Source organism: Colossoma macropomum, unplaced genomic scaffold (genome assembly GCF_904425465.1).
Source record: "Colossoma macropomum unplaced genomic scaffold, Colossoma_macropomum, whole genome shotgun sequence".
NCBI lineage: Eukaryota > Metazoa > Chordata > Actinopteri > Characiformes > Serrasalmidae > Colossoma > Colossoma macropomum.
Genome location: NW_023495870.1, coordinates 37,255 through 50,804, shown reverse-complemented (window position 1 = coordinate 50,804; position 13,550 = coordinate 37,255). Strand labels below are relative to the sequence as shown.

Genomic DNA, 13,550 nt, shown 5'->3' with positions numbered 1-13,550 from the left:
TCCAACCGATGTCATAACCTAAACAACCAAACAAGTGACAAAGACACTTGAACTAAGTTCTTATGACCAGAGGAACATTGCCTCTGCATCCAGCCTAACCTACCAAGGAGTGTGCTGTCTAACACCAGCCCATCATCGTCTTCTCATAAATCATTTGCCCTTTGCACAGACGGAAGCCACACCTTCCGCCTCTCAGTCGAATCCCAGTCTACTTCTTGAGTTTTGTAGGTGTTCCACTTCTGGATGTGGACCTTTTAATAAAACATAAATAGCCATGCTGTGTCTTTTTCAATTATAGTGCGGGGAGAGGATTTGCAATCTGGTCCGTCTGGTCTCTCTTCTCCACCAGAGGAGATGCCATGAAATATGGATCCTTTTATTTTCCTGGCGTGGAAGTGGTGTGAGCCTCTCTGTGAAAAAATTGAAATGGTGATTTACAGTGCAATTTTGGTTTCAATTATGTGTTATGTTTTTTTGTAGAGGAAATTGTATTTTATGAAATTTAGGCAATTATGAGTAGGTAATTTGATATGTATATATATTTTTTTGTTTTTGTAAAGCAAAACTTTTTTTTTTTTGGTAAATCTCATGCACCAAATTTAACTTTTTTGGTTAAGTACATGCAGGGCCTTTTCTCTGGGAGTGTGTCTGAGTATGTATGTCATTGATTTTGGGTTGGAGATTTGCTTAATGGCTTTCTATTACTGCTGACACCCCCATCTGTTATTAACCTGGCTCAGTTGCCATGGTAGCGTGTGTGTGGGGAGTGTTTCCAAGCTATCGGGATTAGGGGATGGTGATAGGAAATGGGGTTGCTTGTGGTTCAGAATGCACAGTACCAAGCCAACACGTCTCTTCCCCTTCAGAACAATTTTAAAGTGCTGTACTGTACCCCATGAGTATCCTTATGGCAAAGAAAAACAACCCAGTCAGGGAGTTTATGGGTTGCTGATGCTTAATAAGCAGGAAGAATATTTGCCAGTGACATAAACGTGTTCTTTATTTTACAGGAGGAGGTAGAGCTCTGGTGCCCCAGCTCTGTAACTGAAGCACAGTAAGGTAAGCTCAAAGAGCAGTCTTGGTGTGTGTGTGTGTGTGTGTGTTTATGTAATTGTGGGTGATACAGCAGATATATTTTTTTTGGTTCCCGCCAACCACCCCCCCCCTCTTCGGAGGACTATTAGGACTTTGTTATTTATTTTGTAATATTGTAAAATATTACATACGCATGTAGGTATAGTCATAAGTGGGGGGAAGGGAAACAAAAAAATAATAGTGATACAAATCAGAGAGCAAAAAAGGAGGAAAAGGAAAAAAAAACAACACTTGTAGGTACACCATATTTCTAGTAGTACAGCTCAATTAATAGCATTGTCCTTTGCTAGCTTTGCTAGCTGTGTGTGTGTGTGTGTCTGTGTGTATGCATGTATTCCTATGTGTGATCGTATGGGGGGGTTTCTAGTCTTTTAAACATTTTGTGTGTGGTGTAGTGCACTCTGTGAATGATTTTATACTGAATAAGTTGTAGGTTGGTGCTCTTGATCATGCGGTGATTATTATTGCATGTCTGAATCCAGAAATGTGCATCAGGAGCTAATGATAAGTCTTCCTCCCATTGTTTGATTGGTATAGTAATTGTGAGGTTTGATTTAGCTATTATTTGATATATTTTGGATAGTAGTTTTTTAGTAGTGATGTTAATAAATTCTGAGATTGGAATCGGTAAGTTTAGTGTTTCTGAGTTTATTTTTGGACATATTACTGATCTTAGTTGTTGGTTTGGTGTATTGTAAAAACTGAGTGCTTCTGATGCCATATTTCTGGATTAGTTGTAGGAGTGACATAAAGATATTGTTGTGATAAACATGGTTAAGATGTGTGATGCCTTTTTCCATCCAGGTGGAGAGGTTTAATGTTTTTTTATTGATGATAAAGTCCGGGTTATACCAGATGGGAGTGTGGATAGTTGGTGTGAGGACTGAATTTGTTATCTTGTAAAGTGACCACCAAGCTGTCAGAGTCGTTGCCACTGTTATATTGTTAAAACGGATGTTTTTTTAATTGACTGACTGATAAATGGTAAATCGAATATTTGGATTTCTTTGCATAATGCCTGTTCTATATTGATCCATGATCTGTCTGTTATGTTGGGGTTTTTCCATTTTAGTATGTATTGGAGCTGATTTGCAAGGAAATAGTGGAAGAAGTTTGGGGCTTCTAGGCCGCCATGAGACTTGGAGTTTTGTAATGAGAGTTTCATTCTGGGTGGTTTATTTTTCCAGTAAAATCTGGTTATTGTAGTGTCCAAAGATTTAAACCAGGTGGGGGTTGAATGGGGATCACTGAAAATAAATCGTTTATTTTAGGTAATACTGTCATTTTGATTGCAGCTATTCTACCGAGAAGGGAGAGGGGAAGGTTTGTCCAGCGTTCAAGGTCATCAGTTATTGTTTTGGCTAATGGATTAAAGTTAAGTTTAAACTACTCTGATCTTGGGGGAAATGTTAATACCCAGATATGTGATGTAATTAGTGCATACAGGGATGGGTAGTGTTTTAATTTTATCATTAAGCTTATTCATATTTAATGGAAGGATTGTGGATTTTGACCAATTGATGGAATATTCTGAGATTTTTGAATAAGTTTCAATAGTTTGAATAGTTTCTGTTATTGATGTGATTGGGTTTTGCAAGAAAAGCAAGATATCATCAGCATACAGGCTAATTTTGTGTTCCATGTTAGCTGTTTGTATTGCTTTTATATTTATGTTTTGACGTATTTATTACCCCGTTAATATTGACTATGGCTATGGGTGAGGTGTATAATATCAAGATCAATGTAATAAATGATTCTCCAGATCCCATCTTACGTAGTGTGGTAAATAGGAATTTCCAGTTTACTCTGTCAAAAGCTTTTTTGGCATCCAGTGTTATAATTGCTATTAATTAGTATTTTTTGGTGAGAGGTGTGGTCAATTAGATTTAACATTGTGCTCATATTGGTAGTTGAATGACGGCCTTTGATGAAGCCTGCTTGGTCGAGATGTATTAAATCATGGATTACTGTTTCGATTCTGTTGGCTAGTGCTTTACTTAAAATTTTTGTGTCTGAATTCATGAGTGATAGTGGTCTATAGCTAGAGGGTAAATTAGAGTCTTTGGTTTGAGGTGAAAGGAGATGGTTGCAGTATTCATGTTAGCTGTTAATATCATGTTTTGTTTAATTTCTGATATCATTCTGTGAAAAAAAAGTGGGGCTAGGATTGGCCAGAAATGCTTATAAAACTCGGCAGGGAATCCATCTGGGCCAGGAGCTTTGTTGTTAGGCATGTGATTTAGGGCATTATAGAATTCTTCTTGCGATATTGGTTTGTCAAGTGTTTGTTTTTGTTTGTCGGTTAATTTTGGTAGATTGATATTATTCAGGAATTTATTAATGTCTTCTAATTTAGGTTCTTGATCTGTTGAATATACCTTTTCAAAAAAAAAAAACTCGGAAAGTATTGTTAATTTCTTCAGATATATGTACAATTTCTCCTGCCGAGTTTTTTATGACTGGAATTATTGTTTTTTCTTTATTTCGCTTAATGAGATTTGCCAAGTGCTTTCCTGATTTGTTAATGTATTCAGTGTTTCATGTCTGAGTGTTTGTATCCGGGATTTGGTTTTCTTATTTGTCAATTCATTAAGCTCATGTTTAAGTTCTCTTAACATATTTTGTTTGTCTTCAGATGGGTTGTTGATGATCATGTTCTCCAATTCTTTAATTTTTGATTCTAGATTTACTTAATTTTCTTTTTTTTTTCTTTTTCTTGTAAGTAGCATATGATATATTTTTCCTCTTAATACTGCTTTGCCCGTCTCCCATAACAGTGATAACGAGATTTCTGGAGAATCATTTATTTCTAGAAAGGATGAGTAATGATGTGTTAAAGCGCCATGTAAAGGTTGTTTTTGAGTCGTTGGTTTCCATTCCATATGAGTGAGACGGGGGCATGGTCACTGATTGTAATAGGGTGAATTTGTATATGTGAGATGTTTGAATTATGTGCTGAAGAATGGAAGTGAATTCTTTAGTATTAGGATGTCTTACTCGCCATCCATCGCCAAGACCATAATCATGCATGAACTGTTTTACATACATGCATGAACGTGAGAGCCAATACCACATATATTCCATGTAATAAAATTCAGCTGTGACATGATAATAATGTTAAGTGTTCGTTGGTTTCCTGAATGTTTTCGCCAGGTTGTCTGAAGGTGTGTGTGCTGCTATGAAGATCATTCTGTGTAGATAGAAATAATTTGTTATAAATACTCCTATTAGTGGTTGAAAGCTTGTGTGTGAGCAAATTGATATAAGGTGCACAAAAGTATGTATTGGCAGGCAGGCAGGCAGGCAGGCAGGTAGGTTTCGTATCCCCTTATCTGATCTGCTCTTCACGACGATGGGTTTCAAAACAGCCAAGGTGTGTTATCAACACAATTTCTGCTGAATCACCCAGATGATAGAGTCAGAATTTAGTGCCAACAGAATGAATCCATGGACCCATCCTGCCTTGTGTTAACAGTCCAGGCTGGTGGAGGTGGTTGTAATGTTTTCTTGGCATATTTTTGGCCTCTTAATCCCTATCAGTCATCACTTGAATACCACAGCCTATTTGAGTATTGTTGCTAACCACGTGCAACTTTTCATGGCCACAATTTATCCATCTTCTGTTGGCTACTTCGAACATGATAATGCACACAAAACAATGTCACAAAGCAAGAGTCGTCTCAAACTGGCTTTATGAACATGAAAATTTCATTGTTCTTCAGCGGCCTTCCAAATCACCAGAACTGAATCCAACTGAATGCCTTGGGGATGTGGTAGAACCAGAGATTCGCAACATGAATCTGAAGGAAAGTGAATCTAAAAAATCTGCAGGGATTGCATCATGCGGTCATGTCAACTTGGACCAGAATCTCAGAGGAATGTTTCCAACATTTTGTGCAATCCATGCAATGAAGACTTAAGGCTGTTTTAAAAGCAAAGCCATACCCAGTATTGATATAGTGTTTCAAATAAATTGGTATATATAACCTTTGGTATAAAGGTGTGATGATTAGGTGTCCACATACTTTTGGCAGAAGAGTGTAGCTCTGACATCTGTAACCCAGTTTTAGCTGCTTTTGGAGATGCTAGCATGATGTGTGATCTGTTCCTTTTGATGTTTGTGAAAAAGTAGTTTCTGAGACATAGGGTTAGAGGCGTTCTTCCACTGAGTTTGCAGTTCCTGTCAACATCAGCATGACTTCAGTTCAGAGTTTTATTTAGTGACGTATGTAGCTGTGTAACTAAACTCGAAACCCTCCACACATATTTCCCCATTGAGGATCTATATTAGTGAGTTCTCTTTTTGAATCTTTTTATCCCAGTGTTTTAAGTGGAACTGGAATGGTTTCACGTTTAGCAGCTTTTGGCACAGTAGTACCAAGCTGTCAGGCAATGCTCTGCAATTACCCAACACCTGGAATCTACTAGGGGTTTCTCCTTCCCTCTCGTATACTGCTCCTTTGCTAGAGCTGATCGTTTTGAGTAGGAACAGCTGTAATTAACAGTTGAAAACCATAATGCCTCTCTGATAGTGGCAGCAGGGCCTGAAGGAGGGTGTGGAACAGTCCCTTTGATGATATTCTTTACTTTCGAAATCAATATTCTTATGCAGAACCTCTAAAGGACCTAGTATACCATGTATTTGACATTTTACAATGTCACCCCTACTTTTATACAATTACTGTGTTTCAGTGAGATATGATTCATGTAATATTTTTTTCAAGATTTTAAGACTTTTCAGAGTCTTTTTTTAATGTGCAGTGTGGTGAGTAATTGATGACATTGCTGCCAGATTTTTTGTCAAATGTCAAATGTGCTTCAAGATACTACAGGTGTTGAAGCCTGCCATCTGACTCCTTGTAATAATGCGCCTGTCTGTCAACAAAAGATCCACCATAAACATTCATTTGCAAAGAACTGTGTATACATACAACCATAGTGTACTATGCGAAGGAGTATATAGTGAAAGAATGGTGCACTGCAAAAAATGATATCTTGGCAAGTTGAGTCTTAAAAATAGACAGACTATCTAGTATTTCTCATTTTGAAATTCTTAAAGACAATTTTGCACTTGTTTTAAGTCAGTTTATTTTAGGAAATTGTTGTGTTAGCAGATAATTTTGCCTTAGGGCTGCATGATATGGCAATAAAATATGATGTCTGATAAAGTTGTTTGATATCATGATGACAATATGAGAAGTGATGTATCACAAATAAAATAGTGACTCTCTGAGTAATTTGTTAATATAACTAACCTCTTCTTTAAGTAAAGAGCTAAAAATACAAAATTCAAAAAGCACCATTCACCATTGTGCAAAACAAACATGACAACTACGAGCACATTTTTGTGCACTGCTTCACACAATTGTACACAATTCTTGGGCTGGGAATAGTCATCATATTCTAAGCCTTTTATGGGTTAGTAGTTAAGTAAACTGTGAGGCTATATAAGTTCCTTGCAGGGGAAGGAATTTCAGGACCAGTGCTGGAAAGTACTTTATGGGCTTGTTATGCATCATTCAAATCTAATTACATCAGTCTAGTGCTACACATGTGGGGTAATTTGATCTGTCATTGCAGCCCTTCACAATGGTTTTGTCATGAATACAAAAAAAACAAAAAAATCATGGCAATTTTTCTTTTTACTCTTTTGATTTTTCTTGAAACAGATGATTGTGGCATAGGATTGTGTGTGTGTGTGTTTGTGTGTTTGTGTGTGTGTGTGTGTGTGTGTATGGCATGAGCTTTTGGCTAGAAAGAGAAGGAAAGAACCTTGGCTGAAGTGTGTGGCAGATAAATTAGATGGTTTGATGTGTCAGAGAGCAAGTGTGCATTTGTGTGTGTGTATGTGTGTATTTTAGCTCTCTTACAGAATCTTTTTCAGAGCACCCTTTTTTGTTATTCCATGCAGGAGAGCTCTCAGTGAGCAGCAACAAACACTCACTCACTCACTCACACGCACGCAGACACAAACACACATATGTGCAGTGTCCAATACAGTTGCTTGGAAACATCCATCTCTTGACTCAGCATCAGTCACACATGCATTGATCACCTTGAAGTTGCAGTCTTGCACACACGCACACACACACAAAGCAACATGCTCATCCATCACTATATCAAATGCACATTAATCGCCTTGAAGCAACACAGCTTTGTTGCATGCACACACACACCTCCCTGTGTAGAACTGTGCAGGAGACCACCCTTCATTTATTTAATTTCCAGTCAAAAAGTGAAAAGTCAAAGGAAAATAAGAAAAAAAAGTTCAAAAATTATGAAAATGAGGAAAATGAGACTCCTAACAACCATACAAGACCTAGAAGACCACCAAAACTGTCACCATCAGATAAACAGTGCTTAAAACTTTGATTATTGAGTGATATGAGAAAATCAAGCTCCACATATTTCTTTGAAAATCTAAAAGCAAGTCTGCTAGAAAAAAGTAGCAAATGTGAAGGGTGGACTTACAGTGCCACATACTGAAAAAATGAGGTCATATTTAGTTGTTGAGGCTTCTGAGTAACTGTTAAATATATAAAGAGTTTCATTTGAAAATGCTATATATCAATTTGCAACAGTTGTGAAATGAAATTTTGAAGACTAAAACAGCTGGCATATAATGAAAAACATTTATATTTATCTACTTCAGGTGATATGAAATCACAATATAGCATTGATGTTCCCCACCTGCTCACAACAATGTATATCATGAAAGAAAGATTTAGAAAGTCATCTATAATACATCTATATCTATAATAATATAATGCACTTTTTTTCTGACACTAGAAATAAATAGCTTGAATTTAAAGACTGTTTTGACTGTAAAGTAAATAAATGAAGGGTGATCTCAGGCTTTTGCTCACAGCTGTAAACATGCACACAAACACACACACTGGCACAAGCAGCTGATCACAGGTGAGTCAGCCTCTTCCAGGAGTAAAGCACTCAAAGATTTTTGGATGCTACAGTAGCAGGCCACACACACAGTTTCAACAAAGCTTATTCCAATTTACACATAATTAGTTGTCACAACAGCAGCTGCTTGTAAAGTACTTTAACCTTTGGCTGAAAACGTATTATTTTCTTTATTTTTATTTTTTATTTTTAAGCAGTAGAGATGTGCATGGGTACTCATAGGGGTGGGAATCTCTAGGCACCTTATGATTCGATTCGATTACAACAGGGCTGCGATGTGATTATAAAACGATTATCGATGCATCTTGATGCATCTTTTTTTTTTCTATACAGGATTTCTTTTTGCTCACTGTATGACAACTTGGTACATTCAAAGCAAAGTATTTGTAATGGTCCATAATGAATTTACTTCCAGTATCTATTATTAATAAAACAAATGGAGTCAACTGGAAGACTCTCATTCATTCCTCGTTTAGAGCACATGAGACGCTAGCTGCCACTCATCTGTGATAAAATGCGCAGTTACAATGACATAAAATTCTGTGGCAACGGATGTCCACACAGCATGGTACAGCTATCCACCCGTTTTTGTCAGTGATTCCATGACTTTGGTCTCATTGTAGAATGTGGGGATCACTGTCTCAGTAAAATATCTTTGAAACGGAACGCTGTATTTTGGCTCCCAAGTGCAACATGGCGCAAAAGCCCTGGTTCTCGACGAGTGAGTACGGACGCAAATCCTTAGTAATAAAAGTTGCCATAGAGTTTGTAATTCACGTCGCCCTTTCGGAGTTGAGTGGAAGCTTTGACATCGCTTGCTTGATGGTCCTCTGGTTGGCAGCGGAAAACGGGTGGAAACATGTAATGTGGTTTCTCATGTTTGTCGTTTCCAAAATATTTTAGTTTAGTGTGACACACCTTGCATATAATATGGCTCCTGTCCATTTCCCTTTTCTTCTCAACTTCATAAAAGCCAAAGTGCTTCCATACGCTAGCTCAGGGGTTGGCAACATATGGCTCTTTTACTGCCCGGTGCAGCTCCACAGCAGAATTTGATTTTTAGGTGAAAATAAAATAATCCTCCTCTGCAGTAAAATAAAACTCTGCTGATCATTCTAATACAGTTTTAACAATAGATGGTCTCAAATGCTGCTAATTTGACCTATAACCCTAAGGCTGGCGTGCAGACTGCAGGTCACATAGAAATGCAGACAGTCTCACCTAGTAGCTAACGAAAAGGCAAAGAGAAAGGTTTAAGCTGAAAATTTGGAAACGAATGGACATTTATAAGGACTGCAGCTGGTTTCCTGATAGGTTTAATCTGCAACGAGAAACTGTCAAACACTAAAAAGTCATGAACCTGAAGCCAGATTCGCATTTGCCAGCTCATTCCAATTATCCACCTTAAATGGTGCAGTAGTTACATTCTGGCACCTCAGGCACTATTTAAGGTGGAACAGGAAAATTAGAACAAGAATCAGGTGAATGAGAAGCTGACTTCAGCTTCATAAAAAAGTCGAACATTGACAGACATTTTACAAGAAACTGTTCTACTTTGGAGGAAAAGTGTCTTGCTGGAGATTGAAGGAATGCTGCACTCCTGAACTTCCAAGTTCCACCTTTTGTGTTCCTTCAACATTACTTTATCATTTTAAAATTTAGAAAGTCAGTTTCTGACATTTGTAAATCGAGTCAGAATCGTCCATGTCCACATCGCGATTCATCTAAGATCTATTTTTCCCCTCACCCCTAGATACTCGAGTAAACAGTTAACCATGCCAGTATTCAAACACTGAAATCACCATTCGGGTTTTGTTGTGTTTCATTATGGAGAGAGACTATAAAGTCGATGGTTATGTGAATCAGCAGTTTTATGTTTTAACAGGACTGGAAATGTGACAGTTTTGTTTGTGTAGTTGAGTAAGCATGTTTCTAACAATGTAAAAAATTTCTTTGACAAATTAACATTAGGACATTGTTCACTTGTGTAGAAGATCTGATCAGCATTAGGTGATATAGCAGTTATCTCTAGTATTATTTCTAGTGTTATCTCATTAGCTCATCTGAAGAAGCAGCCTGAACTACTCATCCAGGTTGGAAAACTTGCAACAAATTTTTTTGGGCTGCTGAATTTTGGCCTCTTAATATCACCTAAAAAATTTAGCCAAAATAGTTCTCCTCTTTTTTTTCCCTTCACTGTGGTTAACCAAATATTTATTCTTTAATTCTTACAGATACTTGTTGAAATTAGTCAGAATACACATTCCTGTTAAGTAGTGCAAAGGCACACACTGTCCAGCACATGCTCTTCAAAGTAAATCTTGTCAATATTTTGTAAACTACCTTATGTTTTCCAACTAGCCAGGGAAGCACTTTTTTCAGTGCCTGATAATTCAGAAGGCTGTTTTCAGCTTGTTTGTTTTGGATTGAATCTATAGACATCTATGGCTCAGAATCCTGAAGCAGGTGAGTTCATTGGGTATAGATGTATCTTTTAAAAGAGGATTTGCACTGCTAAACGGATGCTGAAGTTGCTTAGCAACGGCTGTTATCAGACTTTTAGGAGACTCTGGCTAGAGGGGTTTATCTTAGAAGAGCTCAGAGGATCTCGCTTCAACTAGATGTCGAAAAAGCCTGTACAGCCTTGCAGTCTAGAACAGTAGTCTTCAGCCTTTTTTTGGATTTGACCCACTTTTTGTGCTCTTACTCAGAAGAAGCACATCAAGAATTTAAGCCCATATCCTGCATTTTTTTATTAATCTTCTGAGACTCAGAACACTTACGTTTGTGTGGTTATATGTGTGCTTTGTGTGGTTCTCTTTTTATCCCTTAGAATTAAACAATGGGCTGTAATGATACCATCAGTTTATAAGTTGTTTCGATTCACAATACTAGGTTCATGATTCAGTATTCTAACAAATAAATTCTCACTATTTTGAACAAAATTTGAATGAAGAAAAATGATGACTAATTATATTGTTGCACAACTTACTGATGACATTTGAGCTGGGAAGCAGGAGTACTGGGGCTGGCTGTTTACTGGTGCTGATCCTTTGCAGTTTTGGTGTTCAAACAATTCTTTTGCATTAAATGGCATAATTAATAGAATGTCCATTTTCCATGATGCAGATTGTTCCAGTTTTGCATTGCAATATCATAATGTCACAATGCATTGTAATGCCTCAATTAAGAAAGCTGTTTATGTTACAGTATCTAAGATTAATATATGTAAATAACCTCTGTTCTGGTTGGCTTCTCTGTATTAAAAAAAAACAGTACAGGCTAAAACATCCTTTATAACTTCAGCATGAATGGGTGGTGCTGAACTGCTGTAGGCTGAGCAGATGGATATATGTAAATGCATGGATTTTCAATATATGGACTGCAAGGACTGTGAAGGGAGTGACGCATTCTGAATTAGTAACAGGAAATAAAAGTTAGTTTTCTATGATATAGCCCCTTTTAATTTATTCTTTAAGAATGAAGCAGCGCCTTCTTCGTTTCCACCGAGGTTGATCAATGCAGCCGGCAAAACAATACACTTAGTCATATGATTTTGCTCAGCTCACTCTAACCAAACAAACATGGCTTGTGCGTGCAGCTAGAACCTTGTCCAAAACCTCACATTTGCTTGGTGAGAGCGAGATTTCTCTGCATGGAAACAGACATGTTTTGCGGACCCACACTGCTTCTTTGGTGGTTTGAATGTGTTGGACATATGTGTGCCTACAGAAGAGCTTCAGTGTGTGGCCAACTACGCAGACAAGCCTCCACAAAGGCAACTTAACTATAGTAAAAGGACCAGTGTGCTTGGGACATCTTTGAGTGTAGTTGCAGCCTCAAGTTTCTAGTAGACAGCCAGACTGTCTGACCAGGACACAGGGTAGGAGCAGGTCTCTTGCGCCAATCCACCTGTGGTTTTGGCTGCGCTCAGCCCTCTCTGCGCACCTCCTCAACCATTCATCATTCACTGGCCCTTTTGCTGGCTCTCCAGCCCAAGGGAACAAGTGAGGGCTGAAAACCTAAAACACACTGAAAAGGAGTAAGGCCTGTAGAGGCACTGATTCTGGGCATACTCTGCCCATGGCAGATAGCAACTCTAGTCCCACTATGACCTAATGCAGTAGGAGCGAAGAAACTGGCCGATCTCCACCTGTCTATTAGGCTGAGGAGGAGAAATCGAAGTCAGGCTAATGTTGATGTTAAGCTGAGCACAGAAGGCCTGCCACACATGAGAGGTGAACCCCAGTCCGACACAGTATCGTCAGGCAGTCCATAAAGCTTAAAAATGTTATTAAACTGTTCAGCCGTTCCCATGACCTTGGGAAGCTTCAAGAGAATTGGTCAATAATTACAAGAATTGCTGTGTTATCTTGAGAGCTGGGTAAGTCTGTGATGAAGTTGATACCAAGATGAGACCAGGGTCAGTGTGGATCAGTGTGGGTCATTTCTCTGACTTTCTGGCAGGGAGCTGTCAAAGAGATTTGGACTAGGAACAAACACTGCATTCTTTGACATATTTAGCAACGTCAGCATTCAACAATGGCCACCAAAACTTATTTCTTATTGTGAAAATAGTTTGATGAATGCCAAAGTGCCCTGAACTTGAGGAGGTGTGAATATAGTGTAGTAATTGTGGTCTGACACTGAGTGGAACAAAATGCCTTTTCTGCTGGATATATAGTCGAAAAGGCATCAGATTCCTGGGCCTGTTTTGTCTCTTCTATTATATCCCAATGGACAGGAGCATGTACGTGAGAGAAAAGCAGAATGGTTTCAGGATTTTTTGGAATGGGTTTTGTCTTGAACAGGCGAGATGGGGCATCAGCTTTGGTGTTTTTTTGATCCTGGTCTATAGATAACTGTGAAATGAAAATGAGTAAAGAACAGTGCCCATCTAGCCTGGCAAGAATTCACACGCTTGCTAGTCAATAGCACATCCCAGGACCTATGGGGAGGTAATTAGGCAGCTTTAGTTTTACTAAAGACCTCAGCAAGAGGCTGGTAACAAGCAGGAATATTTATGGAGGTTTCATTGCCTGGGCTTTTAGTGTTTGTTACATGACAGGGAATAGATATGCATGACTAAAACAATGTTCACTCTATTTAGCAATATCTCCAGTATTCTCAAGAAGCGATGGGGTCATGTAGCACTAACCAGGAGAATCCCAGAATGATGGGGGTTTGTGGGGAGTTAATGACCAGAAGGAAGAGTGCTTCTTCATGAAATAGACCAATTTTTAGCCTCAAAGCCATAGTGGTTTCTGTAACAGCTCCCTCTCCAAGTGAATATCCATCCAGGGCCTTTACTTGGAGTGGCGGTTGGCATGATTCCAGTGGCACATGCAGTTTGGTGTCGAGTCCCTGGTCAATGAAATTCACTGCAGCCCCGGAGTCAATCAGCACTTGAACAACAAAATACTTTGAACACCAAGACATATATATATATATATATCATAAAATTTCTACTTGCTGTTGAAGGATGAATAACTGAACTCTCCTTCAGTGTCCCAGAAGACCTGGGACATTTGGGGCAG

The 13,550-nt window shown here is 38.4% G+C and overlaps 1 protein-coding gene across 1 annotated transcript in view; it reads left to right on the top strand.

Annotated features, from left to right (window-relative positions):
- fut8a (fucosyltransferase 8a (alpha (1,6) fucosyltransferase)) overlaps positions 1–13,550 on the top strand; it is a gene marked incomplete at its 3' end in the record, with an annotated part of 79,793 nt that overhangs the window by 38,784 nt on the left and 27,459 nt on the right. Inside the window, 1 exon segment of the mRNA XM_036563715.1 lies at positions 1,011–1,059.